The following is a 27391-nucleotide window of genomic DNA, read 5'->3' as shown; positions in this document are numbered from 1 at the left end:
GCTGTCCAATCCAGAAGCTTACAGTTGAGGAAAGGAAGATACACAATAAACACAGCTGAAGACACTGTACCGTAAGACAGTGTATGATAAGGCTGATACTCAAAGGAGTGTAGGAATTCAAAGGAAATAAATTGCTTCTGGCTGAGGTTATCCAGGAAGGCTCAGGCAGGAGGTAATATTTGAGCTCTCCCATGATGATTGTGTAGGAGTCTAGTAGTCAGAGATTGGGAGGAGGGAATTCCAAGCTAAAGACATTGTTACTAGGAAGGATTTCTTGACTTTGGGCATCATCTGACATTGAACTTCTGTTCATCATTAGAGAGTGAAATGCAAGGACCAGTGAAATTCAAGATAAAACTGCAGAAGCTTGAGGCTTTAAATAGGGAAGACAGGAACCGGGACCCAGGTCCCAGCTCAGGTTCCATTTATCCCCAAATCTCTTGTATCTGGTCTTATTCGGGGGATACAAGGTTCAAATAGGACAGGGTACCAGTTATGTTTCCATCTAAATGTCTCTCATCTCCCCTCTCCCCACACCGAGTTCTTTATTAACAATGAAATGATTTCTTAATCTCATCACTAAGAAGAGCACAAAGCACAGAAAAACATAGGCTACACAAATTAAGTTAGATAATTTGCATACCTGGGGAAGGAGAGAAACCCCTCCTCCTTCCATCTCCAGAGTCAATTTTCCTCGATCTTCTGACACCGTATGTCAATAAATATCTGTATTTCTTCCTTCCCTGGACAAGAGATGCTGTTAAATGTCAAAATGAAGTTTGTCATAAAAATCCCTCTTAAAAAAATCTCCCAAGTACAGCATTGGAAGTTGGAGGAGAGGAGTTCCTATCTTTAGGAACATAGGAGTAGCTATGTCTTTACCTTGGAATTCCCTCCTCCCAATCTCTGACTACTAAGCTCCTACACAATCATCATGGTTGAGCTGTGTTTTCCTCCTAATAATGTTCAGGTCGTCCCGCCTCCTGCTTCCAGGAGCATCTCAGACAACCTCTTCTTAAAGTTTTCTAATAACAGAGACACGCAAACAGAGCCACCACCCCTGCTTCTGTGAAAGTTCATTCTGGTTTTTTTTATGAAATCAGTTTCACAAATGACCAGTTTCTTACAATCTCAACTCTAGATTTCCTAATTAGTATAATTTTTAATCCTTCTTTCTGGAATGGCTAGAGTCCCAGTTGGAAGCAAAGAAGTAAATAAAATGGCTTCTCTTAGCACCTTCCATCAAGGGGGTTCTAGGAGAGTGGAGGTGATTATGTGGGTGGTGTGCATACAAGGGTGACTGTGTATCAGGCTAGAAAGTAAAAGACAGGAGGGTATTGCCTTGCAGCTGCTGTTTCTCTTTCTCTGCAAACCTCCTCTGATTATAGCAGATTTATAGGGGCCCCAGAGCAGCCCAGCATCTCAGCCATAAACTTCCCAGAAAGAAAACTCATTGAGGTTCCCTTGAGAGGTGATGAAAAATAAATATCAGGGTTTGGTACAAACACATCAACCAGGGCCAGGGGTGGAAGGCAGCCAGTTCCCTATAGCTGGTTTAACTCCTTCAGGATTTATGTACACACACACACAAACACACACACACGCACCCCACACCCATACTCTGTAAGTCTAACAAATATACTCATGTTTATAGACCTACCGAGATAAGCGTACCCCACTCCTTGGTGCCTATTTCCAGTCAAGTGCAAACACGTATGTCCATGTAGTATACACACACACATGACTTTCAATGAGTTGCTTTATGAATATAATACACCCAGCCTCTCCCCCTTCCCAAGGTCCTGACTACAGGGTGGAGCACAGTGAAGATGAATGAGGGAATGTCTGAGTATAAACACGCCTGTGTCACTAAGTGTCTCTGATGACATTCCAAAAAACAAATAGAAATTGTTTTTACTATTCACTATTTGGGATTATTCACTGTCTTTCAACTATCTCTCAATGTGCCATCAGGTTTCAGTGATCACCCCTCCCTTACTGAGCCGCTGCTCTGTGCAGAGCACAGCCCAGGGGTTAGCAGCACGAGCTTTGCACAAACTTGATACAAATCCTAGCTTCACGACTTGCATTGTGCAAACCACTTAACCTCTCTGAGCCTTAGTTTCAACTTCCGTAAAATGAGAATAACAGTACTCACCTCATAACGGTTATATTAAATTCGATGATTATGTAAAGTGCTTAGAACGAATTATAGGGCACAGTACTCCACAAATGGTAGCTATTATTATCATTGTCATGTTTTAGGCATTGGCGCTACAAAGAAGTAATAAACAAAAGAGATGTTCTTTTCCCTTAGGAATTTTAAAAATCTTGTTGACGAGACAAGATAAATACATGGAGAGTGAAAGGACATTAGGTTTCCATAACCTAAAACTCTTATTTGAGCGCAAAAATGCAACTTAATTCTCCTTAATCCGAGCCCCGTTTTGAAATTTTCAGCAATGATTTCAACGTTCTAATGAGATTGGTTTTTTCTTCAATCGTTCATCGTCCCCATGCCTCATCACCTTACATACACCACACACCCACCCCAGTTTTTCATTTAAGGAGTTGGGATAGAAATGAGTATGAGAGGGAATTCCCTGGCAGTCCAGTGGTTAGGACTCCATGCTTTCACTGCCGGGGCCTGGGTTTAGTCCCTGGTCAGGGAACTAAGATCCCGCAAGCCGCACAGTGCAGCCAAAAAGAAAAGAAAACGAGTATGAGAGTTCATTTTGTGCATTTCCTTCTTTCCAGGCAGAATTCTTCTCAGGCATCCCAAACCAAACTGATACAGCCATGTGCACGGCCAAAGAGCCCCTTCCTCCCGTCTCCCTCAATCACCCTTCTAACGTCAGAAGATACTTCCTTATTTCCCATCTCAATCTGTTTTCCTTCGACATTGACCTCTCCTTGTCACTCATTCTTATTGGGGATGAAATACACAACTCTTCCAAAGCTTAAGTTGTCAAACGCCTACTTGGTAACTTTTTTCCATTGCCTATCACCCCAGGTCTCTTGAATTACATGCCTCGAATATTTTGTCATTGACCCATCAAAAATCACGAAAAGAGCCTTTAAAAAGCATTGATTTGGCCCTTGCCAGGGTGTAGCCCCTTATCCAGTCATCTAGTCTCTCCTTAAAGTCTTCAAAAGATGAAAATATTTTCATTTCCATGACAGATAGTTAAGAACTTCTATTTCAATCCCTCCAACCCGCCTAGCCTCCTTGGTTAGTATAATCAGATTGTCACTCATTTGATTAAGGGACAGCACAGCCCTGAGGCAGGGGCATGACTAATATGACCTCCCCAGTCTCTTTCAGTCCATCCATATGAAATAGGGGAAACAAAATTGGCGGCAGTCCCAGCCCACGCAATGCTCGCCTTAGGGGAGCCCCTGAGGACCAGGTAGACTCCAGCGTGGGCACGGAAGACATTTTCCCAAAGTAGGCAAAGTGCCAAACCCTGGCATAGTGACTGGTGTGGGAAGCCTGGAGACAAGGAGGTGAGCCAGGGCCCACGCTCCCCCCTCTTCCCCAAATTCATTTTCCCCAGCCCAGGCCACTCGTCTTGAGCCCCCAATTCCAAAGTTCTCAGACCCTTCTATAGCGTTCACCTAAGGCCAGACACCTATCATTGATCATCTAAGGCCTGTGCTTCTCAAACTTGAAAGAGCATACAAATCACTTGGGAGCTGGTTAAAACACAGTAGATCTGGGTTGGGGCCTAAGGTTCTACATTTCTAACAAGCTCCCAGCTGACACCCACGCTGCTGGTCCACAGACCATACTTTGAAGAGCAAGGATCCAGATGACTGTAGCAGTTTCTACAAGAGTTTCCCAGGAAGAGTCCATCCATCCATCTCCATCTGTCTATCTATCCTCCAGACGGCAATGAGAATCATATCTCATACATTTCCGATTCAGGAATCTCCCTCCATGGCACAATACACAATACAAGCCTGGCTCATAAATCCCACTTCGAAGGCGACAAAACATCCCTCACCAGAGCCTCATGCTTTCGTCACTCTTACGGTCCATGTAGCCTAGAATTGCTGTCTCGTTTCTTTTCCAACTCACCTATCCCTCTTTTATTTCCCACATTGCTCTACAGGCACCCTCCTCCAGGAAGCATCTCTTGACCAACATCTCTTTCTCAGTTTCTACTCATACCTTCCACTTCCACAGTAATGATGTCTCAATCCCCATCTAGTTATTAATTCCTCCTAGTTTAGTCCCAGTCTTTCTCCCCAGAGAATCTTAGGTGCTCTCACAACGTTTTTACACCTGTCTCTCAAAAAAGCATCTAAAGGAGTTGGCAAGTATTTGGGTAACCCTGCCTTGAGCAAGTTTCCCTGGTGTCACCTACTCCTTGTTGGGAGTATCAGAAATCCCACAAGTAAGAGAGTCACTTCCCATATCTCCCTCCGGGGGCAGGCCCCGTACATACATATAATACAATAGGAAAACACTGGCCCTTCTGTGCCAAAGCATAAAACTCTGACTGCTTCAGGAAAGATGCCTATTGTGCCCACGCTGGAGCCAGTCTAGTCTTCAGGGATTCTCTGAAGTCAAGTAGAGTGGGTTAGGCCTTCTAGCAATTTTGCTACTTCCTGCTCCTCCCCAAATTCCATGGGATTAGATGCAGGGGAACCAAGGGAGGTCTTTCAGGCATTCTCCTGCCCCAGGGTTGGATTATACCTTGTCACTCTTCAAATGAACACTATTCTCACTGTTGGGTCTAAAGGAAGGGGAGAACATAGTCCCTGCCCTGAACAAAATTCCACTATGATGGAGTAGACAGGAGAGTCACCAGGACTCAGGCATAGCCGAACAAAGGCAAAATTAGAAACAGCTGAGTACAGTTCTAGACGCAGGAAGGGATGGGGAGAAATACTTTTTGTTAAAGAAGTCTCCTAGAAGATCTTTGTAAAGGAGTTTTAAAGGCTAGGGTAGCCTGAAAGGAAAGAAAATCTTTCATACCAAAGAAATGTATAAGATTCAGTTCAATTAAATAGGTATTTATTAGGGTCTTCCCTGGTGGCGCAGTGGTTGAGGGTCCGCCTGCCAATGCAGGGGACACGGGTTCATGCCCCGGTCCGGGAAGATCCCACAGGCCGCGGAGCGGCTGGGCCCGTGAGCCATGGCCACTGGGCCTGCGCGTCCAGAGCCTGTGCTCCACAACGGGGGAGGCCACAACAGTGAGAGGCCCGCATACCACAAAAAAAAAAAAAAAAAGGTATTTATTAAATGTTCATTATGCGCTGGGCACCTAGCTGGATGCTATGGGAGAATGAACAAGATACACTCCTTACCTGTGATCTACAATCTAGGGACAAAATTAAGAAAATAAAGACACACAGATAACTACTGTATTTTCATTGAGGTGCTTTATTAAGTGAAGCTAAGTGTTTGAAGGGAGGCTTGGTTTCTCTCACTTCATCTTTACATGTGGAGGGGCTTCAGCAGGAGCTTTGGTTTTCAAAGTGTGACCCCTGGACCAGCAGCATCAGCATACCTGGAAAATTGCTAGGACTTCAAATTCTGGGCCCCACCCAGACCCTCTTAAATTTGAAACCCTGGGGGTGGGGCCTAGCCGTCTGTGTTTTAACAAGCCGTTCAGGTGATGCTGATAACACTCTAAGTTTGAGAACCACTGAGCAGAGTAATATTCCTAGCCTCTCTCCCCGCTACCCCCCAGGGACCTCTTTGATTTGAAGAGACAGCACTGAGCATGCCCAGCTCAGCCTCTTCTAGGCTTCTTGTTGGTTTCTTTTTTTTTTTTTTTTTTTCCAGAGCCAGTCTGCCCACAGAACACATGCACTCCAACCTGTTCATACACGAGAAAATCTAATAAAAGGAGGCTCTATCCTGGGGTGGGAGGCAGGTGTTTGTTCAGCACTACCTGTGATGAGGTCTAAGTCTGCCTAATTTAGTGATGCGTTATTAGCAAGTGGATTCGGCAGATCTTAATAACTAGATGCAGATCTAAAGCTTACTGTTTAATCACCTGTCTGTCTCTACCTCTTGATTATCAATTAGTTCCAAATACGGGAGGGGGGAAATGGGTGTTATTTATTGTACCCCTCAAACTCTGACAATGGGTTATAGTGAAAAGTGGGCAGGATGCAGGTTCAGATTGCTTGTAGTAGAGAGACCTAGTTAAGAGAGTCAGGGCAGAAGAACCAGAGGAAATCCACCACCCATCTCTCACATTAGCAAGGCACTGAAGGAATTGAGTGGCTTGCTCAAGGTCATATTGCTAGTTAGCAGAAACAAGACTAGAACCCAGCACACTTGGCTGTCAGCTGTGCACTTTCTGAGCAGGTGGACCAAAGCAGAATATGAGAGAGAAACAAGAAAGTGTTTTAATGTCCAAGAATACAGACATCACCAAGCAAAAGAACCAACCCCAGAATTTTCAGCATGAGTAGTGGGTTCAAAGTCAAAATGCTTTGTGCTCATAGGAAAACTCTGGCTCCAATGCGTCTGTGCACGCTGCCCCTTCACTCGGCCAAGGCTGAAGCTGCACAGCCTGCTCAGTGTGTTCTGAACACTGCTTTGCTCTCCTGTGCTTTTCCTCGTGTTATTCTCTCTGCCTAGAATTGTCCCCCTGCCCCCGTGTGTGGCAAAATCTTATCCATCCTTTAAGAGAGCCAACTCAGGAGCCATTCCTCTACAGAGTCTTCTCTGATCACACCAATCAGCCCTCTCCACTGTGCCAGCCACAAATTATCATTCTCCACTCTGAATTCCCAAGATGCTTTATTTTTATATAACTTATGACACTTATCACTTTCTACTTTGTGTTGCAACTATGCTTCATCTCTTGCATCAGAATATAAGCTCCTTAAGGGCAGGGGTCATATTTCGTCTTATATGTGCTATCCTTCCATAATGCCTAAGAGGTGGTGCACAATAAATATTTACTGAACCTATTATTCAATCAACCAACCAAAATTCAGAAGTCACATGTCACCTGTTGCAGCCCAAATATCACAGAAACTGACACCAAAGGACGCCACAGAAAAATCAACACTGCTCTCCCCCCAGAAAAAGTGTCAAATTCCTCCCAACATTCTGCTTTTTTACGCACCACATGACATAATCCCATTTGGGTTCGTCTAACTCATGTAGCTTCATGTACTAATTAAGCTGTAAGACACAACAGGGCATGAATTTATTGTGCAATAATTCACATGCGGGATGTTTGTGCAGTGCTTGGGCGTGAGTTATGACACATTAATTCACGGCCTAGAGGGCCTCATTGCAATTACAGAACCATTTTTTAAATATCATCTGGATTTAAAGTATAAATATTGGTCCCCTCAGTCTTAAAACCCTTAGCCCCAAAAATGCAGCTAGCCGAGGTCAGATGTCACATTGGCCCCCTTTCCCCTCATTCTGCATTACACATTTAGCTGTACTGATGGCAAAGAATGCACAGTCCAACCCTGCACCTCACTCACCTAGGACCACAGGGGCACTGGGAAAAGAGAGGAAGAGGGAGAAAGAGGCAGGGACTTCATAACTACCTGCAGGAACAAGAGGAACTGGCTGTTGGGTAAGAAAACACGGAAGAAATGGATGCAGCAGCCAACTAGGGGTCCATTACCGAGAAAGGAGAAGAGCCAGAAAGGACATTTTATAAATTCTGACATTCAATAAACCTCACCCAAAGCAACCAAGCAAAATTCACTACCGTTTTTTATGTCCACAGTTAGGAGAGTGTGATGGGTAGGTAGAGAGGAAATAAGTCACCTGGCTCAGTAACTCACAGCCAAAAACAATTCCTTCTGTCTGTTCTCTCCCCAGGGTTCTGGGAGAGAAGGTGAGCTCACTTCTGCAGATGACTCCCCTCGCTGGCCACACTGTGTTCCATAAACACCATGTGCCATCTGTAATGTCAGCTGCCAGCCACCTGGAGAATCTGCCCTGCTCTGTGAGCTTGTATTAAAACACTCACCCTATTAATTTTTCACGAGGAGTTATTTTTAACTCGCTCAGACCATTGAATATGCCAAATAGATTTTCTTAATGAAAGGAGCCCGGCAGTGTGGTTCCTCTTTCTCTCTACTCCCCTGCTGCTATTCAAATGGTCCCCTCCTCACAGGGAGCCGGGCTTCAGATGAACAATTCCCAGCAACGCCCCGGAAATTAGGACAGAGAACACCCGGTCGGGCGGCCCGCACTCTCCTCCCTACTCTGGGTTTGGTTTTGAGAGAATTTCAGGAAATGTTGTCAGAGGTTTTTAAAGACAGAAAGATCAAGTCGACATTGAAAAGTCTCATCTATAGATCATCAGAAGGGACCGTCGGGTTATTGGGTCAGGCATTCCTTCTAGAAATCCAGCTACACTCCTTTGTTTGCCACTCACCAGTCCCAATATTATGATTAACTCGCAAACAAGAGAGGTAGATAAAGAGAGTCGATTCTTAACTCAGGGAACCTTTCTAAACTATAAATTCGATTGAGTTGCCCCACCATCACCAGTACCAACAACAATAACACCAGCTTAAAACCCTTCAGTGGTTCCCCACTGCCCTCAGGATAAAACCCAAACTTCTTGGCACAGTGCTTCCTTTCTTCTCAGTCTGACCCACGCTTACTCCTCTAGCCTCAGCCCCTTCCAGTGGCCGCTCCGGCAGCCCACGTCTCGGCTCACCCTGTTTCCTTGCCTCTAAAGCTTCCTTGGCCCGCTCCGTTTAGCTAACTCCTACTTATCTGTCAATTCCCAGCTCAGAAACTGCTGCCCCAGGAAGCCTCCCCTGACTCTTGGGCTGGAATAAGTTGCCCTTCCTTCGTACTCTCACAGCACCATTTGCCATGTATCATAAGGTATCAAAATTCCAGTTTAGCGATCTGTGTCCTCCACTAGACTGTGAGTTAAGCACTCAATAAATATTTGTTGAGCAAATACACAAACGGAGAAGAGAAGCCCTGAAAAAACGCGTAACCCAGAATTCCTATTTACTCGACTTTGAGATACATACTTTGTAGCCAAGCAACCTTTGTAAATCTGACGCAAGTAAATTATAAATGGTATTACATTCCTGGTAGAAGGCAATCAAAATGAAAAGTGTGGAGCGAAAACCAACTGTGATAAAACCTTGACCGCGGATAATTCATGGCATGTATAAGCCACACATAGGTGATAAAGAATTGTTTGCCTTTGGGGATACTCATTTTAGAAATATCAGGCTGCTCTGGGTTACAGGGAACTAACGACCCAGGCCCAATTAGAGAATCTCCACTTTTCTGAAGATATCATGCTCAACCCCTATAGTCTAGGTAGGACACCCCCTAAGGCAGAAGTTCTCACTTTGGGAGACAGAAGGAAGCATAATGGAGACACCTGGGGTCTCCATTTTCAAACTTTATATCCTCACCCTCTGGACATTCTTTTCAAACTAGCCCCTTACTTTCCACGACTACTCTAAACCATCCCAACTGACAAGGAACTGTCCTAAATTTAAACAGGAAGAGATTCTAAAATCATCCTTCACAGGAAGGCAACACAGTTAAGAGTAAAAGCTCTGCAGGTAGACCACTTAAGTTCAAATCTCAACTCAGCCTCATAGCTGGGTGACTCTGGACAAATTATTTAAATGTCTCTGTGCTTTAGTTTCCACAACTGTCAAATGGGAGTAAAAGTAAATACCTCCTAGGGTTATTGTGAGGATTAAGTGAAATAATGCTTGCAAAGTACTTAGCTCGGTGCCTAGCAAACAATATGTACTTAATATAATCTACCTAATATTTAATATTAAAATCTGATCCAAAGTCTCCAAACTTTGAAAATCAGTTAGTCTTTATAAATGTCTAGCCTCAGAATCATCTTCTAACACTTGAGCTTCTTAGCTAGCCCTCATGAGAAAATGAAAGCAGGCTTATTCCATATAATTTGTCTTGAAGCTCTAAGGACTAGAATTAGACACCCTCACACGTATTGGTGCTAAACACCTCAGGGGTTCCTAGGCTTACCGAGTTAGACCACATTGAAAAATGCAAGGCTCAAATGTAATAATAACAACAATAATAATAATGGCTGACATTTACGAACATTTACTACGTGCACTGTTTTAAGTATTTTACCTCTACTTCCTCACAACATTCCTAAGATACAAGTCTTGTCATTGCCTCCATTTCACATGTTAGGAAACTGAGGCTTAGACGAGTTAAAAAAAAAACTGTGCAAATCACAGAGACGGCAAATGACGGAGCCAGGATTTGAACAAAAATTATCTGATACCAACACTCAAGGTGAGCAACTCTGCCATCCTGCCCTCCTTCCCTATGGCTACTGTGCACAGCTTGCATTCAACATCCCAGTTTCTAAAATGGGCAGAGATTGAGAGAAAGGCCACAGTTCCCTTCTTGTGGCTCCTTGAACCTCAAGAATTTTGTCTTCTGTCCAACTAGCCCAGAAGAGGAAGGTAGCATGAATAGTGATAATAACAATAATAATAATGATAATCATAATAGTAGTATCTTTGCCTATGGATGCCTCATCTTATTTCTAGACGAGTCAATACTGGGTACTATAGTAGTAAGAGCAAAGAACATTATGTCAAAAATTCTGGATGTGGGCCCTGGCTCTTCTATTTGAATATAAACTTGGATAACTTGCTTAATCTCTCTAAGCCTCAGATTCCTTATCCATAAAATGGGAATAATAATAATCCTTACTGGATCCACATGAGAATTAAATGAGAAGATACAAACTGTCACACCCTGTTTTGTGGGAGTGTAACTGGGACTGCCATCCTGAAGCACTACCTTAGTGGAATTAAGTAAGCACACACCCTGTGGCCCAACAATCCCGCAGGTATACACCCAAGGAAACTCTCTCCTGGGTCCATAAGAGGCCCACATGTGGACATTCATTCACAGCACTGCTCGTGGTAGGAAGAAGTTGGAGGCAACCCAAGCATCTATTACTAGAGGAACATATAAGTAAAATGTGCTGTATGGACACAATGGAATATTACACAGCAAACAGAGATAATGAAGCAGATTTACATACAGCGGCATGGGGAGATTTTAGGAACAATGTTAAAGGGGAAAAGTAAAAAGCAGGATGCGGTATATAGCACAATGCCATTTATGTAAATTTAAAAAAACCAAAACGGAACTTCCCTGGTGGCGCAGTGGTTAAGAATCCTTCTGCCAATGCAGGGGACAAGGGTTCGAGCTCTGCTCCGGGAAGATCCCACATGCCCGTGCGCCACAACTACTAAGCCTGCGCTCTAGAGCCCACGAGCCACAACCACTGAAGCCCGTGCGCCTAGAGCCCACGCCCTGCAACAAGAGAAACCACAGCAATGAGAAGCCCACACACCGCAACAAAGAGTAGCCCCCGCTCCCTGCAACTAGAGGCCACAACTAGAGAAAGCCCGCACACAGCAACGAAGACCCAACGCAGCCAAAAATAAATAAGTAAATAAATTTTAAAAATAAATAAATTTAAGAATAAAAACGCCAAAATAACACTGTATATTTTTAAGAATACACATATATCCGCTAAAAAATGTACAGAACATGTCATTCCTCTGCTCAAAACCTTCCACTGGTTTCTCTTTATATTCAGAGTATAAGCTAAAGTCTGTGTTTCCAATGGCCTAAAAAGTCCTACCTGACTTGCCACTGACCCAGCTACCTCTCAGCCTTGTTCCTCTCTCTTCTCACTCATTTTGCTCTAGCCCCTAGCCTCCTAACATTCTGGCCCCCTAACATACCAAGCAAGACTCTACCTCAGGGCCTTTGCACTTGCTGTCTCCTGTACCTGGACCACTCCTAACCCAGGTATCCAAATGGTTGGTACCTTACCAGCATTTGGTGAAATAGCACCTTTTTAGTAAATCCTTTCTTTTTTTTTTTTTTTTTTTTTTTTTTTTTGCGATACGTGGGCCTCTCACTGCTGTGGCCTCTCCCGTTGCGGAGCAGAGGCTCCGGACGCGCAGGCTCAGTGGCCATGGCTCACGGGCCCAGCCGCTCCGCGGCACGTGGGATCCTCCCGGACCGGGGCACAAACCCGTGTCCCCTCCGTCGGCAGGCGGACTCTCAACCACTGCACCACCAGGGAAGCCCAGTAAGTCCTTTCTTAATCACCCCACAAAAAACTTCAATCCACTCCCAACCACCCACAACCCACTTTATCCCCCTGTCCTTTTTTTCCATAGCACTTATCACTATTTAAGTTACTATATGTTTGTTCATGATTTGTCTCACTCCACTAGAATGTAAGCTCCATGAAGACAGGAATTTTGCATGGTTTTGTTCACGGCTGTATTCCCAGCACCTACAACTGCCTGACACATCGTCGACACTGTACATTTGTAGAATGGATGAGTATATCTAAATAAACATATAGAGCATGGATTGGAAGAGCATTTATTAAATACACTAAAGCAGGTGCCTCCAGTAAGGAGGGAAAATGAGAATAGAGATGAGAGATGAAAAGGAAAAACAGAATGAATTGGAAAGGGGCCTGACACAAACCAATGATGCTAATGTACCATGAACTGGGGAGGTGACTGACTCAATTCTGTGCCCTTGAGGGTCAATAAAGGAATTGTATGAGACGATGTAGTGAGAGTACCTGGTGCAGAGCCTGATGAACGGCAGACACTCAATTGATTTAAACTGAAGAGGACTCAGAATCCTGTAGTTGTCAGGATGTGGAGTATACAAAGAAGGGATACCAGCTAGGAAGAAAGTGAAGAACAAGGGAAGATGGGGCACCCCTCCTACTAGCTCCCTGGGCACCCCTTTCCCTTCTCCCAGTTCCTCTTCCTCCTTCCATCTCCTTCAACTGTCTTTGGAGGCTCCTGTAACTGGCACTAAGGATGCTTATACCCCATTTCTGTCTGGGAAACTGTGCTCAGGCACCTACCTCTCAACAAAGAATAGAACAGTGGTTCTTAACAATTTTTGAATCACAGGCCCCTTTGAGGCCACTCAACTCAGAAAGATGTCACACACTCCTCTGAAGTCCATCCGCGGATGCTGAGCAACAATTCCAGATGAGGAGCCTCTGGTGGCAGGGTCAGAGACGGGCAAGATTGTGATAATTTCTGTTTCTCTCAACTTTGTTACACAGGAACATCCTTGGGCCCCTCCCTCTTTTACTGAAGATGAGTGAAAGTGGACCTACAGACGGAGTATGAAGATAACACGTAAGGGACTTCCCTGGTGGTCCAGTGGTTAAGACTCCATGCTCCCAATGCAGGGGGCCCAGGTTCAATCCCTGGCTGGGGAACTAATATCCCACATACCGCAACTAAGCCCGCGCGCCCTAGAGCCCACGCGCCAAAACTAGAGAAGCCCACTGACGCAACTAGAGAAGGCTGCATGCTGCAATGAAGACCCAGCGCAGCCTTAATTAATTAATTTATTTATTAATTAACAAATAGGGTGATGTAAAAAAAAAAAAAGAAAAGAAGATACCGGGAAAACAAACTGAAGAACAAAACAAATGGGAATTACATAATGTATAAAATAAGCTATAAGGATATATTGTACAACACAGGGAATATAGCCAATATTTTAGAATAACTATAAATGAAGTATAAAATTGTGAATCACTATATTGTACACCTGTAACTTACATAATATAATACAGCAACTATACTTCAGTAAAAAAATGGGAATTAAACAATCATATTTTATCACTCAAACAGAAGCAGGCAGAACAGACGAATAAACAACATACCTTACAGAAGAAATAGCAAACACCTGATGGGGAATCCTGAGAACGTCTACCTTCAACCCAGCCTATAACAATAAACAGAAACATCTTCCTCAAATGCAATGTTCAGAAACACCCCTTCCCTGTGCAATAATCTGTGAATAGTCCAATTATTCCAAGTATTCCAATAATCTGGAATTCAGTCCAGACTCTTCAACCCAGCTGTTAGAGTCCTTCCCTAATTCTACCTCCTCCCCAGCCTCAGGCCCATCACCTCATTCCTAACTCAGCTCCTCACATCTTGACTTACCCTCCATGCAATGAGCCTTTGTTCTGTGTGAGTTACTTGCCCTGCCAGCGATGCCCTCCTCACTCGTCTCTGTCAGTCTTGACCCTATAGCTCTGCTTAATCCTATTCTACTACCCTCCCCACCACTCCTAGAAAGCCTTTCTTAAACCATCGCCCAATCTCCAACATTCTTCCCCACCCCACCAGCACTTATAGCTAGCCCTGATTCTCAGCTGAAATAAATATTCCCTTTCCGTCTGGTGGTGCCCTTGGTGTGTCCCTTAAACTCCTTTATAGTCTAAAAGCTCCCAGAGGGCAGGGTCAGAATCCATGTACCTCCTCTTTCTGAATTCCACACTCCCACCCCTCAATCCTCTCTACCCAGGGCATGGATCTGCTCATAATTGTACCAGGCAACCAAAAGAGGCATTTAGGACAGAGAACATATAGATGTATTGAACATATAGATGTATTGATTGACTACTAAACCTTAAGATTCCTAGAAGTAGGAAAAAAAATATTTTAAGAGAGAAAGGGCCAGAGAGAGGTGGAAACAGGAGTCGAAAACATGCACAATCATCTATTTCAAGAGCATTTCCTAAGGACATTTCCTAATGAGGGCCCTGGGCCTGTGAATCTCAGTTTAATTAGGAAACAGTCTCTCCCAGAGGAGATGCTTCACGCAAGGGAGGTGCTTAAAGAAATGATGAGAGAGGCCAGGGAACAGGAAGCCAGCTTGTGTGAATTCCATAATGCCCTCTGCTTCCTCCTTCCCTCCCTCCTCCTCCCTGTGTTTCTCTCAGCTCTGAGCTCATTCCAAACTCCAAAACAAAAGTTCCATCCCAAGTAGCCAAGAAAACCCATGTCAAATCCAACAATCCACACACTAAATTGCAGGCTGTCCTGCTTTCCCAGACAACCCCACCCACTTTCCTTCACCCTGGAGGTCATTGTGTTCACTCCTCTGTCTCTAAGAAGGGCACTGCCCTCCCTCTGGGCCTTTCCTTTTCAAAACATTTGTCCAAGGCAGTAAGTTCCACTGGTTCCCTTGGTTGGGTGTTAAGAAACCTGCCAATCAAGAAGTTTGGCCTCATGGCTCCTGCTGAATAGCTTCAAATATAGTTTGGATCCAAGTTGCTTTGCTAGAAGTTTGATAAAGACTTGAGAGAGGAAGGCTAATGAGGCTATTAATTATTTTTAGGTCTCACTGTTTCACAGAAGTGGACTTTAAATGTCACATGTCCAGAGATTATATCAATCCTCTGTATGCAAGTACAGCTCCTTTTCTGACCCCAAACTCTATGAGTTTTCTCATCCTCCTTAAAATTTCCACAGAATGAAAGCTCCCAGAACCAATCAAACCAGTGTCTCCCAAACAAACAAGTACAAACTTTCTGGGTATCTGAGCTTCCCCAGAGTTTCCAAAGTCCTAACTCAAGCACCCTTGCAACTCTGGTAGGGGCAGTCAGGAATCCAAGAGCACAGGCTTCGAGTTCAAGGTGAAAGGTTTAAACAATCATTAGTGTGGTGTATGTAGTAGACCAACACTTCCAGTTGGGAACAGTTGACAATACACATGAGAAGGTAAATAGAGCAAAAGCCACCAAAAAAACTGATCCAAATCTCATATCCAAGGTTAGAAGAAATTAGTTAATCGAGGCAAATGAAAAACGGAATCTTCCCATTTCTTTTCTGTTTGTGCCTGCTCAGTCTCTAGTCGTGGTCATTCATTCATTCAACAAATATTTACTGGCCCCCAACTATTTAGCACTGAGGATACAGCAAAGAAAAAAACACAAAATCCCTCCAATCAAGTTGTTTACATTCCTGCAGGAGGAAGCAGACAGTAAACAAATAAGTAAAAAGAATACATATTGTGTTGGATTGCAATCAGTGCCGCAGAGAAAAGTAAAGCAAGAAAAGGTTACAGTGGGAGTTGCAATGTTAAAATGGGTGGTCCAAGAAGGCCTCACTGAGAAGATGACATTTCACCAAAGATCAGAAGCAGGTGAGAGAACAAGCCACGATGCAGATCTCAGAGAAGAGCAAGTACAAAGACCTTGGCCATTTTTTTAATGAATTTTTTAATTATGGTAAAATATACACAAGATAAAATTTATCGTTTGAGCCATTTTTAAGCGCACAGTTCTGTGGCATTAAGTCCATTCACATTGTTGTGCAACCATTACCACCATCCATCTCCAGACCTTTTTCATCTTCCTCAACTGAAATTCTGTCCATTAAACAGTAATTCCCCAACCCTTCCTCCCCACCAGCCCCTGGCAACCGCCATTTTATTTTCTGTCTCTATGAATTTGGTCCCTCTAGGGACCTCATACAAGAGGAATCATCCAATATTGTCCTTTTGTGATCAGCTTATTTCACTTAGCATAACATCTTCAGGGTTCATCCGTGTCGTAGCATGTACCAGAATATCCTTCCTTTTTAAGGCCAAATAATATTCCACTGTGTGTATATACCACATTTTTTTGTTTATCCGTTGAAGGGCATTTGGGTTGTTTCACCTTTTGACTGTCATGAATAGTGCTGCTGTGAACATGGGTGTATAAATAGCTTCTTGAGTCCCTGCTTTCAGTTATTTTGAATACATACCCAGAAGTGGGAATGCTGGATCATATGGTAATTGTATGTTTAATTTTTTGAGAAATCATCATACCACTTTTCCACGGTGGCTGTCCCATTTCACATTTTCATCAGCAGAGCAGCACAAGGGCTCCAATTTCTCCACATCCTCACCAACACTTGTTATTTTCTGTTTTTTTTAATAACAGCCATCCATCCCAATGGGTGTGAGGCAGTACTGCCCACTTTTGAGGAGTAACAAGGAGGCCCGTGGGGCTGGTGCAGAGTGGGTGAGGGGGAAGCAGCAGGGGATGAGGTCAGAGAGACAGCAGCAGGCCAGAGCCTTCTCAGGCTCAGTAGGGCCTGAGAGTCACTGTGAAGATTGTGGCTTTTACTCTGGGTGTGATGGGAACCCTAGATAAAGTGATAGTTTTGTATGTTGGCTTTGAACTAAGTATTTGGTTCTCAGACTGAAGGATAGTCCTCCAGAGTTTGAAAACGAGGCATGGAGAGAAGTTAGATGTCCGGTGCTTCTGACAACACAATGAGGGCTGCACAAGCTGAGATCCTCCCATCTGCCTCCCTCTCTAGGTACAAAAGAAGAGATGCCATGCCTCCTTCATGGGAGATTAACATGATGGATCGCTCTCATCAAAGTCGTTCCCTTTATGGATTATCTTTAGCCAGGATTCCATCTCTTAAAAATCAAACAAAAGTCATCTTGGTGTCATTCACTCCTTTAGATTAACCCCTCCATGATTGTGGATAATCAAGCGCTGACATGGAGAGAAAGGGTGCTTTTTCTGGGAACTGGTAAAATTGAGGGCTGCAAAGACAGGGGTAGGTGGATTCTCAGAAAAGGGGCAGGAACAATGTGAATCAGGCACTCACAAGCCTTTCAGAATTAAATGGATGAATTCAGTCCCAAGCCCCAGATGCCTCAGGAAGGATTGTCAGAAATGTCTGAGATGATAAGAGCTAGGGAGAGAAAGGGCCCCAAAGGGAAGGCTGAAAACACATTTTCGAGAGGCAAAGAGTACCTCTCATAACCTCGCTTCCCCCAGGCGACAGGGATGAAAGCTTCTACATCAAAATGAGAAGTCCAAGGAGTTATAGATTTTCTCAACAATAAATAACTTGGAGAGAATGGCCGCCCAACCACCGTTTATAAATGTTAGAAAATACACACTTGTGCTGGGCGGGGGGGGGTGGTGGAAGGTAGAGAAGAAGAGAATTATGGGGTTGTCCCCTCTGGGAAAGGAGGAGGGACAGAAATCAGTTTTCACTATGGCATTCTTAGGATTCAAATGGGGAGGGAAGTATGGTAAAATCTGGAAACCTAAATAACTAATTTCTCTCCACAAGAAAGCAGGCCATGGACTCATAGATTTTGTGTGTTTTTCTTTCCATCAGAAACCAACTTATTCATCCTCTTCTCTGAACACAGTGTGATTGCCAACCCCCAACCCGGGGTAGAGAAGCCGCAGCTCGCCTCACGTCACAGTACCCAGCTCACTTCCCTTCTCTGTGGTCTCATCACAGAGGTCTTGGGTTACCTTTTTTAAGCCCCCAAACATTTATAATAAAAGTGGGACTAGGAGAGAGGAGAAGGCTGTTCTTCCCGCTCTCCTCAGGTAGAAAAATAATGGACCTAAAGGGCAGTGAAAGTTTTAGGTCACTTATTCATTCATTCAGTAACTATTAAGACCTTCTAATCGCCAGTCATTGTGCTTGGTATGATGGACACAGCAGGGAGGAAAAAGATGTTCCTTGCCTACATGGTACTCACTGTCTTTAAGAATGTTTCTATAACAGACTTGTGGTGGCCAAGGCGGAGGGGGAGTGGGGGAGGGATGGAGTGGGAGTTTGGGATTAGCAGATGCAACTATTATATACAGGATGGATAAACAACAAGGTCCTACTGTAGAGCACAGGGAACTATATTCAATATCCTGTGATAAACCATAATGAAAAAGAATATGAAAAAGAGTGTATATGTATGTACAACTGAATCACTGTGCTGTACGGCAGAAACTAACACAACATTGTCAATCAACTATACTTCAATAAAATTTTTAAAAGAATGTTCTTGTATAATATCTTGCCCAAAATGCGTAACCTGAATCAAACGATGAAAACAATCAGTCTACAAAACAACTTTCTACAGAAAGTTGACTTTCTACAGAACAACTGACCTATAATCTTCAAAACTGTCAATGTCAGAAATGACAGGCTAAAGAACTATTCCAGATTAAAGGAGAATAAAGAGACATGACAATGAAAAGCAATGCATAACCCTGGATTGGACCTGGATTGGGGAAAAACATTTTACAAGAAAAAACATTATTGGACAATTAGCGAAATTTGCACATAGAGTGTATTTCATATATATGTATGTATATACGAGCGAGAGCACGCAAGTGTGGCAAAGTATGAACAATTGGTCAATCGTGGTTAAAGATAAGTGGGTGTTAATTATACTATTCTTGAAACTTTTCTCTACATTTGATATTTTTCAAACTAAAGAGTTGGGAGGAAATCAAGAATGTCCCAGTAGTAAAGGTTATGAAGTCTCCTTCCCTGAATGACCTTTATAAACAAGCTGGCCATCACTTTTGTTTGAAGGAAAATCTCACCCAGAACAATCTAGCCCCAAATCAGGAACTTTAGATCAGAGGGGTGGGTAGGAAGATAGAACTCCTTTGCCTTTGATTTACAACCAAAATTGTCAGCAAGTAAAAATGCCTGGAAAGAAACCACAACCTTGGCTCGTGTTGGTATGGTTATAAAAACTACATACTGTTATTGTCATTTTGTGGGACTAACACAAATTAATAAATCAGGGCCGTAGACTTGAACTCTGTGAGGCATTGGGGAAGATTTGCAGAGGCTGGAGGCAGAGAAAAATGGTATCTGGAAAAGAGGGATAGCAGGTGTATGTGTAAGAATTACAGAAACCTGGAGAGGGAGGTGAAAGAGAACCGGAATTTTGTTGAGCTGCAGGTAATGCACATATGTTATTTCATTTAACTCCATAACAACCCAATGAAATAAGTATGATTATTCCACTTTACAGACCGAGAGATTAAATAACTTTCCCAAGATCATATAGCCAATAAAAAGAAGAGTTGGAATTTGAACTTGGTTCTTTGTGACTTCAAAGCCCATGTTCTTTCTACTGCAGCACTCTGCCTCCACAAACATTAAAATTAATGGCTATTAATGGAGAATTTGAGCCAATTCTTATCGTAGTGTCCAAGTCAGCCCCTGTCAATCACTTCCCTTTCTCCCCTAACAGATGCTGATGGACCTGGGCTAGAAGTAGTTGGATCATTAAATCTGAAGGCTCCATCTAAACCATGTTCTGCTAAAATCCTAATCCAATTTAGGGCCAAAATGTCTCCAGATTTTCCTTTTAGATGCTAAGAAAGGAGATTCCAAAGCATCCCTGTGGCCATTCCAATAGTTCCCAGATATAATTTTACATCTAATTACAACTCTTACCCACAACTTTAACCCATCTCCTTTTGCCTGGCTTTTAACGGAAATATAGGCTAATATATCTAGATGTCTATATGTCACCCTTCTGAGACTCTTTTCCTCATGCTATTCCAAATCTTTTCTATTCACTACACCATTCTTGAGAAGAATAAAACCATATTCAGTTCAGGTTAGAAAGTGCTAGAGGAGGAAATGAAATCTTGATTCTCCTTGGCTAAAGGAAGATGGGGGTGGGGGAGCAAACAATTTTTTAAATGGGAGCCCAGTGGCAGGAAGACGGTTGAAATTTCCCTGACAATCTAAATACCTCCAGATTTGGCCTTTCCAAACCTCAGCCGTCACCCAAGGCTTCCAGATGTTGCCGGCACACAGTTAGGAAACATCTGTCACAAAGGACAGCCCCAACTGGGACAAAGGAGAGTGGGAAGGCAGATGGTGTCAGTTTAATGAGGATAGTTTAACAAAGCATCTTTTAAGCTTCCTAATTCACTTGGCCATTTGCTCCCCAGACTTTGCTGCCGATCAGGAGCCAACGGGGAATGTTTGCCAGAGAACAGCGATCTCCTCCAGAAGAACCCAGTACCAGAAAAATGTCAGTATGTCAGTCACTCTAAAACATGGTTAACCCCATTCCAGAGCTAAAAATTCATGATGATTCCGGGAGAAAGGAATTCAGCTACATCAGGTCGATCAGTGTAGTCAGATTGTTGTTGACAACCAGAGACCGGACTTAGTAGAATATAAAAAATGGGCATTAGGACTTCCCGGCTGGCACAGTGGTTAAGAATCCGCCTGCCAATGCAGGGGACACAGGTTCGAGCCCTGGTCCGGGAAGATCTCACATGCCGCGGAGCAACTAAGCCCATGCGCCACAACTACTGAGCCTGTGCGCCACAACTACTGAAGCCCGCGCGCCTAGAGCCCGCGCTTCACAAGAGAAGCCACCGCAATGAGAAGTCCGCGCACCACAATGAAGAGTAGCCCCCGCTCGCCACAACTAGAGAAAGCCCGTGCGCAGCAACGAAGACCCAATGCAGCCAAAAATTAATTAATTTTTTTAATGGGCATTAGTGTTCCCACTGTAACCCGACTGTGACCAGCTCTGAGCTCATAACACCTAGAACATTCTTAATATTTATTAATCATCTATGGAAATAAGCACAAAGACCAATGGACATCAGGCTTCAACACAGACCTCTTAGTCTTTATTTGGGATCTCCTCGTTATTCTGTAAAGGTTATTATGGAATATGGACTCCAGATAAGAAATAATGGATATTCTGGAAACGCTGTGAGTATAGGAAGATCAACAGAGAAGATAAAGCATTGCCTTTCCATTTTCGTTTCAAAAGGAAGAAAGCTCCAGATGTGTCCAAAGACAGGGCATTGGCAAAGCAGTTTCTAAGGATTCTGATTTTATTCAGGGAAATTGCATTAAAATTTAGATTAAACCTAAGGAATTTCAACTGAAATCATTGGTTTCAGATATTTGGGAATCACTCTCCTAGCCCTCAATTCAATTCAGCTGACATGAAGTCACTTAAACACTCAGCACCTTGTCCCCACTAGACTTCTATCTAGTATGTTCCTACAGCTTGCAAATACTGTATATCCAGGGCCAGCCTGCAGCCATACTCTCTGGTCCACCCTCCTGGTCCATAAAATTGGTAACTCTAGACAATGAGATGCTCTCAGATCCCACTCCGATCCACTCAGCAGCCATCAGAGAGTGCTGTCCTTCCCTGAACCAGGCTACAGCCCTAAATCACATTCACCCTGACTGCTGCATTGCAGTAGATAACTGAAGTGTGAGTGCCCTCTACCCTCCTTCTAGAAAATGACACGTTCCTCAAGTCTTAAAAAGACAGACACACACACACACACACACACACACACACACACACACACACACACACCCTTTCTCCCAACCAGACCTGCAGTTTCCAGCTCTCTGTTAAATCCGAACTTCTAAAACTGTATTTCCAGGACTTTCTTTTCACTGTTCTTCTACCTCGTACCCCTACTATTAACCTTTTCTGTGGCTCTCTGCTTGAACAGGACACATCTTTCCCCACACGTGAACATCTTGCTGTCATTCACCTCAGCCCTCACACAGACTGTCCCTCTCTGCCTAGAACACCCTCTTTCCAAATCTTTTTCAGCATGACCCTCCTTCGGGAAGCTTCTCCAGCCACACCTACAGATATCTGATCTCCCCAGTATGCTCTCCTTGCCCCCTGCTCCCCCCTCCTTAGAGTCCAGTGGTAAACTCACTGGCCTAGAACTTGGCACTGGGAGAATGCCCAGTTGGGGAAAAGAGCGGGAGTAGTGGATGGTGACACAGAGTGGAGGAGTGCAGCTTCGACCTGCGGGAGCTTTCAGCTCACCACTCCTTCTCACTGAAGCCTGAGGTACAAAAAGTCAACTGGCCACAGCCAGGGAAATATAAGTTTCCATAACAAAGTGAAAGTACAAAGGGAATAACCCATATTGTCTGAGACCAAGCACATTATCTGTGAATCATTTGCCCCAGTGTCATCCCCTTGATGTCCAATGACTGAACAGACAGACAACGGAGTTTTATTACTTTCATTGCTTTACTTAATTTGGAAGATAAGTCATCTAATGCTTTGCCATTAGGCAACATGATGTGATACTCAAACTGCAATAACTAAGCTTAAGACTACACTACAGAAGGGAGAAGTGGTCCAATAGTCAAATGGTTGGATATCGTTTAGAATAGGATTTTACTTGTTTCGGGAAGATAGGGAGATATGCACGAAATGTCCTTATGTTGTAAGCTCCCAGAGAAGAGAATTTTCTGAATGTGCTATCATTTATCCCATGCTGTCTGTAAATTAGTACACAGATAGATTGTTTCGTTTGGGTTGGGTCTAAAGTGAGAAACTGGATAATCCCTATGTGGGTTTGGGTTTCTCGTGGAAACCACAAAAAGTTTCCATGTGAGAAAGACTGTATTCAAACTATTAAAAATCAGATGTCAACTAAATGTAAATGCATACAAAGACAAATTCCAAATTAGAAAATTCAGACACCAAAATGATTCTTTGTGCAAAAGAGTTCAAGCAAAACCAATGTCTTTTTCCCCCTAAATCATTAACATCACCACCATCACCTCCAAATCACCACACACTCATTTATATGCAGTGCAAGACAATGGTGACAAACAGAGAATTCCCCTCTCTGGGAACTTACAATTAGGGGCATTTCGTGAATTCTTCCCCACCTCCCCAAAAAAGTAAAAGATACATAAACCAGGAACCGGAAAGGGTATCCCTAAATCAGAAATGAACAATATGATATTTACATCAGAGGCAAGGGCATGTCAAGATCCCAGATGACTTCACAGTTGATAGAAGAAAAGAGTAGTGGGCTTCATTTTCCAGTGCTGGCAAGATTAGAGCCCATCTTCTGTGCACCATGGGAAGTCTGAGAAGGCTGCATGGAAGAGGGGAGAATTGCTCCATCTTGGCATTTTGTCTAAGTGTTTCCCAGGGAAATATCAGTTCAAGCTATGTCTTCATGACAGTGTGATGCTTGGGCTATGATTCAATAAATCCAGCTTTACTGAGGGCTTCCTCCCAGCCCCCCACCAAAAACACAAAACAAAACAAGCCCTACCACACTTTGAACCAGTAAATCCAGTTTGCCCAACTATACAGATCAAGCTAAATATTTGCTACAGATCTCAATACTAAAATACAATAATACTAAAAATTCTCAGTCCTGGTCTGTGCAGAAAAGTAAAAGAGTCTGTCAGAAAGAAACCATTTTAGTGCAATAAGTCTTTTACTTCTCCCCTGGAGAGAGAAAAGAAAAGCTCAGAAAGCTTCCCTGAAAGGTTGGAAAGAAAGCTGAAGTAACCAAATTCAGCCCATACCAAAGAAAATAAATATGCAAGCTTATATCCCAGGAGTCTTCCAAAAAAACGACCTCACCAAACAGATCGCTTACAAGGCATCTTCCCTCCACCTATGATTTTACTTTGTACTGCATTCTGTTTGAATGTTACCTGGGAGAATACTTTGTCTCCCTTTCTAAAATAAAAACTCCTTAGGGTAGAAGCTGCTTCATGTTCTCTCACTGAGGCTAGAAACCATAATTCTGCAAGTAAATATTGTCAATTGCAACCAAGACTTGAAAGCTGTGGCAGTCCCCAAATGGCTACCTCATGCAACTAAACTACCTACCCTACGACCGCCAGCACTACACCTCTCAAATCCCTTCCCAGTCTGACAGAGGCTGAATTCCAAGTGAGTGAAAACCCATCCTGATATAGACCAAAACACTCCAGACCAAATTTACACCAATACGGTGTTGACAAAATCCACCCACCCAAATGCAGACCGAAATGCATGTAGATGTAGACCAGAACATTCTTGCTTCTTTCCCTCAATATTCATGGAGTCTGTACTATAGGCAGACACTACACTAGTATCATTACACCATTATTTGGGTAAACAATCAGAGAGCCAGAGCCTCTGATGTTAAATCCAACATTCCTCATTCATGATCTGACACATTCACAGGTTTAATTTCAGTCAGAACCCAGTTTTGGAAATTCTTAACCTTTTTATCACACCAAACAAGATCACCAACAAATCCAAAAGCAGAAGCAGAAGCCTCTGCTTATAGAGCCCTTCAGTAACTAGATGGGCTACTAGAAAGAATCAGAATTCGATTTTCCAAACAGGATACAGAAAGAGAGCTGCAAAAAGCCAAGAAGGGTGTGAAATTAAAGGATTAGAAAATGATGTGGTATGTTGACGTCAAAAGTGAAAGTCAGTTCCTTCTCTCCTTCCCCCTATGATTCTCTACTCCCCTTTTCTCAACCCTGCATCCTATCAACCCAGAATTTCTAAATAAAGACCTCAGGAGAAAACAGTAAAAGGAAATCCATCTGCCTATCCACCTTGTTTTCCAATCTACAACTGTAGTACAGGATGGCCTTTGAATCAGTGAGCACTAATCCACACTCATTTTTTCCCAAGAAGCCTTGCTAAATAGCTTTAGTTCTGTTTCCCGCTTCCCAAACCTTCCTTTCCTTGTAAAAATAGAATCTAGAAATCCATCCAGTGGTCCCATGTATCACTATATCCTGTCTCTACCTTTAGACTAGCAGTTGTGAGCAGCCAGAGTCCACGGGCCCCTTCTTCCGTGGACTTTCTCCCAACACCCACAATAACGCATTGCACACAAGGTGACTTAGGAAACACCAACTATCTCTCTGGCTATCTTCCTTCATATCTTTAAAGGTATCCTTCTCTCCCCCCATATGAGTAGATGACCATCTCTCTTTCTGTTCTCTCTCACCAGAGTTCGCTTGGTTCCTCTTACAGCCCTAGGTTGCTGCTCCACACCTCCACCATCTCCTTTAGAAAGTTAATTTTTTGTTTTGTTTTGTTTTGTTTTGTTTTAGGAAAGACACCAGATCATCTGTCATATGAAAGTTGTATCATGCCTCAGAGTCCTGAGGTCTTATCCAAATATAGATCAATATGACTTCTCCACCAAGACCCACCCAGCTCATGCATCATAACCTACAGCAAAGAAACTTCACCACCATGCTTTTTAGGAGACACTCTCTATCCTTTTTCCCTGGTTCTTTCTTTCTTTCTTCCTTTCTTCCTTCTTCCCTCCCTTCTTTCCTCCCTCCCTCCTCCCTCCTTTCCTCCCTCCCTCCTCCCTCCCTCCCTCTTCTCCCTCTCTCCCTCTCTCCCTCCCTCCCTCCCTCTCTCTCTCTCTCTCTCTCTCTCTCTTTCTCTCTCTCTCTCTTTCTTTCTTTGTTTAGACAAGCCCCCTGCAGTGGAAGCACGGACTCCTAACCTCTGGACTTCCAGGGGTTCTTTCTGTTCTCCAGTCTGCCTTGTGATTTCTGTGATAATAAGAGGGGGGGGGAAAGGACAAATAGAATAGAATAGAATCCAAAAATAATTTTTATTAATTTGGAATATACTTTTTAAAGGAAATTAACCTTTCCACATGATTTTGCTTAAACTAAAGTTAAAATGAGTCTGCCTTCTGGAAGCATACATCACATGTCAATTGGTAACAGAGGGAAGCTGCCCAAGAGCTGCTGGAGGGCAAGAGAAGAAAACTTAGAAATAAACACTTGCCACATACAATCAATAAAAAGGTGTCATGCATGGAGAAGTGTTGTCTGGGCTCCTGGTGTTGGGGTATTAACCAAAGTGCACGGAGGGGTATGGCCTAAGGAGAACAGTTTAAGACTCCAAGTGCCTTAGAAATCAGAGTTGCAAACATGTTTTGTGATAGCAGCAAACTGCCTCTTGGAGACCCAAGAAGTCAGTCCTATTTCAGGGTTCTCCTCCAATGCTTTATCAATCAATAAATATGCCTATCGTGTACATAAAATTGACAGATTCCAAGAGAGAGAACAGAGCCATCAAGTTTCAATGTTTCTTTAGCACTGGATCATTTATAATATACTTGGGACCTCAGACAAGCCTTCATACAATGTTTTAAAGACCAGTAGGTGGGGCTTCCCTGGTGGTGCAGTGGTTAAGAATCCTCCTGCCAATGCAGGGAACATGGGTTTGATCCCTGGCCCGGGAAGATCCCACATGCCGTGGAGCAACTAAGCCCGTGTGCCACAACTACTGAGACCGTGTGCCACAACTACTGAAGCCCACACGCCAAGAGCCCGTGCTCCACAACAAGAGAAGCCCACGCACCTCAACGAAGAGTAGCCCCCACTCGCCACAGCCAGGGAAAAGTCAGTGCGTAGCAACAGAGACCCAATGCAGCCATAAATAAAATAATTTTTTAAATAAATAAATAAAGACCACTAGGCAGCCAAACCCCCGGTGGAATTTGGTAATCTTTCCTCCCACAATCCAACCTAGCCTATAGTCCCCACCTCAGTTTTTTAAAAATAGATGAGAAAGGCAAGGAGACTACCTTCAGCATATGTAAAAATACATATCTAGCTCCTTGAGCATCCAGCAAGAAGCCCCTCCAAACCTCTCTCATTAGTGCGGACTGCCTTATCAAGCTGGACTAGTGTTCTGCAGGGTCCACATCAATGTCCTCCCTAAGAAGATTAGATACAGATACTTTCAGAACCTCAAGTGAGAAAAGGCGGCAAAACATGAAGGAGACAGCAGACCCAGCAGGAAGAATCTTCATTCATTCAAAGGTCATGTCTAAGCACACTATGTGCTAGGCCGTGTGGGAAAGAAAGATGAATAAAGCAAGCCCCACACCAGTCCAGAAAGGAAAGGCCAGGATGGAGGGCAGGGCAGAAGAGGGAAGGACTCTGGAGAAGAAGGGCCAGGGAATAACCT

At 43.5% G+C, this 27391-nt stretch overlaps 1 long non-coding RNA gene and 1 other non-coding gene across 2 annotated transcripts in view; one reads left to right on the top strand and one right to left on the bottom strand.

The window, feature by feature from the left end:
* Positions 1-25725, bottom strand: part of LOC149748010 (uncharacterized) — a 121592-nt gene extending 95867 nt beyond the window's left edge. The window contains exon 1 of the long non-coding RNA XR_016394943.1: positions 13716-25725. This is a non-coding gene — a long non-coding RNA (uncharacterized LOC149748010). The remainder of the gene's footprint in view (positions 1-13715) is intronic.
* Positions 13190-13262, top strand: TRNAW-CCA (transfer RNA tryptophan (anticodon CCA)). The gene has a single exon. It is a non-coding gene; the product is annotated as a tRNA-Trp (tRNA).
* Positions 25726-27391: the final 1666 nt, after the last annotated feature.

This window comes from Delphinapterus leucas, chromosome 11 (assembly GCF_059928025.1).
Source record: "Delphinapterus leucas isolate spDelLeu-1000000601 "Yukka" chromosome 11, BTC_Dleu_Yukka2, whole genome shotgun sequence".
Taxonomy (NCBI): Eukaryota; Metazoa; Chordata; class Mammalia; order Artiodactyla; family Monodontidae; genus Delphinapterus; species Delphinapterus leucas.
This window is presented reverse-complemented; position numbering and strand designations above follow the sequence as displayed.